At 50.5% G+C, this 7,494-nt stretch overlaps 1 pseudogene; it reads right to left on the bottom strand.

Annotated features, from left to right (window-relative positions):
* Positions 1–580: 580 nt before the first annotated feature.
* On the bottom strand, positions 581–719 carry LOC119327058 (annotated as a pseudogene).
* Positions 720–7,494: the final 6,775 nt, after the last annotated feature.

Below are 7,494 nucleotides of genomic sequence, written 5' to 3' on the forward strand. Positions count from 1 at the left end.
GACAGAAGGTTTTTGTTGGCACTAGGAACACGCAAGATTTTATGAAGATGAATCTTACGGGAAGGGGTACGAAAAACTGAATGACCTATATGACAGATTCTCATACCTGCACCGCTGGCGGTGTGGATCTGATCCTTCCCTTGATACTTCTCGCGGAGAGTCACCTTCTCCAGCTCGCCCGTGAGATGGTTGGTGGCGCCGCTGTCTAGATACCAGTTGGTATCGACGCCATAGGCTCCCTCCGCGGCTGCGGCCACCTTGTCATCGTCTTCAGAAGATGCATCGTCCTCATCAAATCTGTACCAGCAGTCCTTGGCCGTGTGGCCAGGCTTGCCGCAGATCTGACAACGGACAGCATCGGGGCGGGACTTGCCATAGCCACCACGGCGCCCCCTGGTGTTGGTGGAGTTGGGGCGCCCGGAGCGAGGGCTTGAGTTGGTGGAGTTGCCGGGACCGCCGTTCTTACCCTTGGGACGAGAAGGACCGCGGTGGCGCGAGGAGTAGCCGCCACGTCCACGCGTGGCCGCGTTTGCAGACGACTTGAAGCCACTATCGGAGTTCTGGAACTGGGCCACGCGCTGATCGAAGTTGCTGAGCATGGCAAAGAGCTCGTCGAGGGAGACGGGCGTGACGCGGGCATCGAGGGCCGAGACAAGAGGCTGGTAGTCCATGTCCAGCCCATGAATGATGTAGGAGATCAGCTCGTCATCCTGGATGGCTTTGCCGGCCGAGGCGAGCTCATCGGCAAGGCCACGCATGAAGGCAAAGTAGGCGGTGACTGATTGATTACCTTTCTGGGCATTGATGAGAACGGTGCGGATGTTGTTGACGCGGCTCAAGGACTGCGATGAAAACATGCCCGCCAGCGCCGTCCAGAGTGCGTGCGCGGTGGTGATCGCGGTCACCGTGACAAGCACCTCTTTTGAGAGGTTGCTTAGCAGGAAGCCGAGCACCTGTTGGTCCTCCCTGACCCAGATGGGGTGGAGAGGGTTGGGCTCAGAAGTCTCCTTCCCGTCCTTGTCCTTGGTGACGAGAAGGCTAGCTGGTTCCGGCATGGTGCCGTCCGCATAGCCAAAGAGACCGGTCCCTCTCAGCTGGGGCGTGATCTGTGTTCGCCATAGCACATAATTTGTGCGGGAGAGCTTCTCCATGACCTGGCCGTTTAGGCTTGAGTGGAAGGTGGCGGAGGAGGAAGACATGGATGCTATTGCTACTGGAACCCTAGATGAGTTTGGAAGAGGCAGCTCTGATACCATGTGCGAATAGGCAGAAGCGTCTTTCCTTGTTCAGAGGGACGCGTTACGTGTTATATAATCAGGGGCGCACCTCCCTGGCAACAGCGCATACAAAGTAGTTGGAGATCTTCTAGAGAGATAAGAAGATTACATCTTGGAGAACAAGAGATAAGAGAGAGAGATTACAAAGAGGTATTCGGTTACAACCTATACTCTATCTCTCCTAATGATACACGCCGGCCAGGTGTATATGCGCCATCCATACGTGACACAATATATGTGTTTGACACGATTCTCTGAATTACCATGAATGATGGATGGATGGGTGCAAGCAAGGGGTTCTGACTGAGACGACGACGGAGCTGGCTGCCTTGTTGTCGGTGGCGGCTGCCCAGTGGATCGTCGAGGATGACCAGTTCATGAGGGCTGACCTCTACAACGGATGGCTCCCGCACCTGTGAGTGCTAGGCTGATGTACTACAACTTAGCTTTTATTTGTCAGCAGCATATACAGTTACTAGACCGGGATCATGCTTTGGCGCGAGGGTGCCAGTCCCAATGTCTTGACCAAACAAGTAATGCTAAGTCAGTAGTAATTCAGATTTTGGCGCCATATGCTTATTTTGTTGCTGACGGGTGATGCCTCGCTAAACACATTACCCGGACATGTAAACAGAGTACAAATTTTTGCAAGATCAAACATAAAATTGTCTTTATAGATAGCATAAATGTTGCCAACACATCTTGGCGCATTGTATGATCTATTGCACAGGTGCAGCACGCCTAATCCTAAATAATGACATAATGACAGATCCAAATAGATTGCTATTTGATCGGAAAGCATAAAGACATAAGCAAGGAATAGTAATCGCTCATGTCAGTAGGTTGACAACTATACATTCATTATAGAGGATAGATGCTTAACATACCAGAGTAACTACCCTTTGATAGATTCAATTCGTTCACAAAGGCATAAAGACCCAATTCATACCATACAATGGTTGTCCGCGACAATAAGTTCACTACAACATACCAAAAGCAAAAGATACATCATAATAACAAAAGTGCATCGAAAGGTGTAGCGGCTGCCGATGCGTTTGAAGCTCGTAGCAAGCACGCAATTTCTCAGGCAGAGTATATGTCCTGGCAAGAAGAGAAAAGGAGGTGGAGCACCCGAAAATTCCATGGCGCGGACGGGCTCGCTCGCTCCCGGTATCGCGAACCGTCAACTGGTCATGGGATATGTGATGTACGCGGTATTGCGGGGTGTCTAAATTAATGCGTATGTGGACGGATGCAGCGATGTTGACGCGGTGCGTGCAGACTGAGGTTGGAGAGACAGGGGACGGGCATTTACGTACTATACTGTTAGAGTATGTAATGGGCCCATTAGTCTTAGGGTTAATTAGAGATAAGGGTCGTTTGCTTAGGAGTCAAGTAAGCCTTGCTTGAGAGTCAAGTAAACCTCTCTATATAAAGAGAGGAGATGTATCAATCTAATCAAGCAAGAATTAAGAAGGAAATCCCTTCCCTCTTGCCCGGCCGTGGGTAGAAAGGCCCCCGGCCGGCCCTCTCGCGCCCTCCTTCTAGCAGCGCCATAACAATTTGGTATCAGCTGGCTTCGGTTCGATCATGTCTTCACCACCGCCAAGCCCGTCTCTTCCGTTGCCGGTCACCTTGTCGCCTCCGACGACCACCACGACCGTCACCCCGCTCCTGCCCACGTCGGGATCCTCTGTCGCGCCCGCCCCCACCGTCCTCACCTGGGAGGACGTGTCCGGGGTGCTACAGGACCTAACCCAGGCGGTCTAGGAGATCCACCTGGTCTTGGCCGGGTCTACGGGCCGCACTCGGTTGCGCCGCCCATCGCCGCCCCCGCGCCGCCGTGGCTGCCGTGGCAGCCGCCGCACCAGGAGGCCTTCGCCGTGCTCGCTGGGCCGCTGCAGCTGCCATCCATCGCCACCACCGCCCAGCCCTGGCTGCAGTGGCAGCCGCCGCTCCTGGCGGCCTCCACCGCGCCCGGCGCGATAGGGCAGCAGCCGCTGCAGCTGCAACAACCACCGCTGATTAGCTCCGCCGCCCAGTATGGGATGCCCTACGACAGGAGTGCGACAACCTCGTTCCCACCAGCGCCGCCGCCATCCCAGGGCGTCCACATCCAGCAGATCAAGTCCCTGCCGTCGCCGTCATCGCTTCCGTCTTGGATCGCTACCCGCCACGTGTCGGCGGCGGTGAGGCTGCAGGCTGCTGCGCGCGGCCTCCTAGTGCGTCGGCATGTGCGGGAGATACGTGGTCTGCAGCTGCCGCTCCTCCAAGTTGCCCTTCGTTGCGCAAAGGACCTCGATCTCGTCCGCTGCGTCGGGGATCTTGGGCATGTGGTTTCCCCCATGGGCGGTCAGCATGCTGTTTTCCCCGCGGGCAGCGACCTCAAAGTCTGCGACATCGGCGGTTGGGGGGGGGGCGCACCCCTCCTTGTCATTCTCCATCGCAAGCCCTCCACTCCTCCCTGTGCGGTGCAGACCAACAGCCATACACGTGCACTCCTTTTGTCCAGGTGGTGTCCATGGGATCCAGGTGGATGTACACGTGAACGTCCAAAATAAAGCTTCCTAGTCTATTTCAGGTCGAGAATAATAAAACAAGCTGAGATGTAAAAGACTTGTTTTTAGGTGTTAGGTTTGTGTTGCGTCGAGTCATGGTTATAAGTTGGTTAGGCTGCAGCTCGAGGACAAGCTGCATGTCCAGGTGGGGTGTAGTGTTAGAATACGTAATGGGCCTAATGGACCCATTAGTCTTAGGGTTAATTAGAGATAAGGGTTGTTTGCTTAGGGGTCAAGTAAGCCTTGCTTGAGAGTCAAGTAAACCTCTTTATATAAAGAGAGGAGATGTATCAATCTAATCAAGCAAGAATTAAGAAGGAAATCCCTTCCCTCTTGCCCGGCCGTGGGTAGAAAGGCCCCCGGCCGGCCCTCTCGCGCCCTTCTTCTAGCAGGGCCATAACGTGTACCAACGTCAGAAGCGCATTAACACCTGTTTTCCTGTATTTTCACTTAAAAGCAATGCGTTGTCACTGCCCATACGTATACGGAGTAGAAGAAATTGATCGACAAGCAAGATGCACATACTGATGGAAAACCAACTGAAATTATTCCTCATGGCAAGGCACTAAATGATTTTTCTTTTCCAACTGAAACACATTAAAATGAAAATGTAGGTGATCATGCATGCACACATCACATTACATCCAAGCGACCTTACACATATATTGTTCATCACACACAAGAATACAAAGACGCACAAACTGATTACAGCAGTACAGACTGACCAAGCAGTTTATTATTGAAACAGTCCTCCTTAGAAAATGGCTACTGAGCCCTCAACTGCAGACTACAAATTTTTCTTTGTAACCAGGGTCAGATGCAGATCGCATGCTGCTCTGAAGTAGCATTTTCAACATGCAGAACAACCTTAGGGTGATTGCATGTGTTATTCCTGTGACCACCGATACCATAGTTTCAGCATTTTGCTTCTTTCCTTCTTTCCGAGGAAGATCACCCCTTCGTGGGCATGTGGTGCTCTTGTGACCTGGTTCCCGACACATGCTACAGAAGCGGGTTCGCTTACTTGTACCACATCCATCGGCAGGTTTTGCAGTTGCTGCTTGCTTGTAGTTTTTGCTCTTTGCGCCTTGGTCATCATATGGAGGCTTGTCCCCGCTGGTGGTGGGTCGGCCTAGCTTACGCTTTCGTTCTGGAGCCTTTAGCCCCCGAAATTACCAATTCTGCTACCTTTTTGCATCACGGGCACACCCACTGTAGTAGTGTCAACTCTTTTTCTTTCTTTTTCTCTGCCTCAATCCTGTCTTCCAGACCTATCCCACCACGGAGGTGTCAATTTATCCATTATTTTCCTGAGCATATCCATTGCACAGTCATACGCAGTTGTATTTGCATCCCACAGGTGGACAACCTCAAGGGCATGGGTCTACAGGTTTGAATGTCTAAATGAGTTTGCATCAATATTGTCCTTCTGAAGAAATACCAAATGCTCCGGCGGCATATCCCTTGCATCTTTTGTCCAACGTTTCATAATGTGCTTTGCTGGTATCTTGTCTATACCAAGGAAATCAAGGACCTGCAAAACGGCATAGTTTGTAATTGCCATGGTTAATTATCTGGCTAAATAAACGTGTTTGCTTCCGGGCGCACACACACAAGAGCAACAACCCAACGAATAAAAAAATATATATCTTCGGCATAATATTCTTTTTGTTACCTTAAGCGCATGACAGCACAGCAAGCCTGTGTGCTCAAAATCACCACGCTCACACGAGTTCAGCGATGTCATCAACAACTTCCAATTTGTACACAACCCTGCACCGTTTGTCATGTTTTTCTGGGTGGTAGGGCCGCGCAAAATATGTTTTGCCTTTGCTGATCTCCTCTATCTTGTATTGCCCAGCTTCATACAGGACCTCACCAAAATTTTCAAACATCGCTCAAGTGTATATATCACTAGCATGCTACTCAAGTGGTGTGTTCACTTTCATAACCGGAGAAATCTGGACAAAATTATTTGAATGAGTAATATGACATAAAGCATTATTTATGATGCATCAGCTTTTGTCTTGCTGATGGTTAATCGAAAAATAATACTAACTGAGCAGCCACAAACTATCTCCTGCATACATTTGGTCCTCTCGATGTTCAGTATGCTTTTTTCCATATCTAACTCCAAAACCAATTTCCCAGGAATTCAGTGTAATAGTCATAGCTTCTCCAAATGAATCAAAATTGTCTCCAACAGTAGGGATCACGACAGTTTCAGTCTTCTTCTCCGCATAGGTCTCAATGTTTTTTCCAGGGCACTTATCCTTCCAGCACAGGGTGGACGTTCAAGAGGTGCATTCTCAACACGGATTCTGTGTAATTTAGAAAGAAATTGACGCATGCACTGAAAATTATTATTTTTAACTACTACTGTCCGGCATATAGGAGATGTATGGCAGTAAGCATTTCTTATGTATAGCATTTCTTATGTCATGCATTGTATTTGGAAAAAAGAACAAACATAATTGATTCTGGAGCAGAGAAATGGATCTGTGTACCTCGTCATCCAGCCGGGGGCTTGAGGATCATCCTTCCCAGTTGACTGCTCTGGGTTGGGCGTTGACAAACTGAGCCCTTCACAACTGATGTTCGTGTTAGGAATGGGCAACTGCCTTTACAGGAGGGCCATGGGCCAGTACATATACATGTGTATGACAAAGTGCAAGAAAGACTATACACATCTAACATCCCCCCTCAAACTCATGGTAGATCAACAACACTGAGTTTGGAAAGAAGAAAACTATGCTGCGCTCGAGTTTGTGCCTTCGTGAAGAAGTCTGCCAACTGTAACTCAGAGGGCACATAGTGAAGAGCGAGAGTCTGATCCTGCACAGCAGCATATACAAAGTGGGCATCCACACCGATGTGCTTGGTGAGCTCATGCTTCACCGCGTCACGCGCGATACTGATAGCACCAGTACTGTCTGACAATAAGGGAGTCGAGGTAGTAGCAAACACACCAAAGTCCTCAAGTAACCACCGTAACCAGATCACCTCAGCTGTCAGCATAGCCATGGCTCGCAACTCAGCCTCTGTACTCGAGCGAGAAACTGCAGTCTGTTTCTTTGTCTTCCAGGCAATAAGAGAGCCACCAAGAAAGACACAATAAGCAGACAGCGAGCGTCGATCAGAGGGATCACTAGCCCAGGTAGCATCAAGTTGAGAGATAGACTAATGACGAACAGAAGCAACAGCAAGAAGAGTGCGAACAGTGGTCATGTGGGCCACAGGAGCGAATGTCTCATCATAATCGCGTCCCTGCTCCTGCTGAAAACCACGGGCCACAAGGCACGCTTTGTAGCGCTCAAGAGAACCATCAGAGCGAGTCTTAATCTTGTAGACCAACTTGCATGTGATGGGACGGACATCGGAAGGGAGGGAAACCAGATCCCATGTGCCAGAGCGCTCAAGGGAAGCAAGCTCTTCGGCCATCGCAAGCTGCCATTCAGGCTGAGTCATGGCAGTCCGATAGGAAGTGGGCTCAGCAATAACAGAGAGACCGTACCAATCGGGAGAGTAGCGATCAAGAGGGGGGCGAGGCCAAGCACGGAGGTTATGAACCGGGGGAGGCGTGAAAGGAGGTGCACCAGAGGTGGAGGGCACATCAGGGGAAACATCCTCAGAACGAGGGCGACGAGTATAGTGAAGAG

This window comes from Triticum dicoccoides, chromosome 6B, assembly GCF_002162155.2.
Source record: "Triticum dicoccoides isolate Atlit2015 ecotype Zavitan chromosome 6B, WEW_v2.0, whole genome shotgun sequence".
NCBI lineage: Eukaryota > Viridiplantae > Streptophyta > Magnoliopsida > Poales > Poaceae > Triticum > Triticum dicoccoides.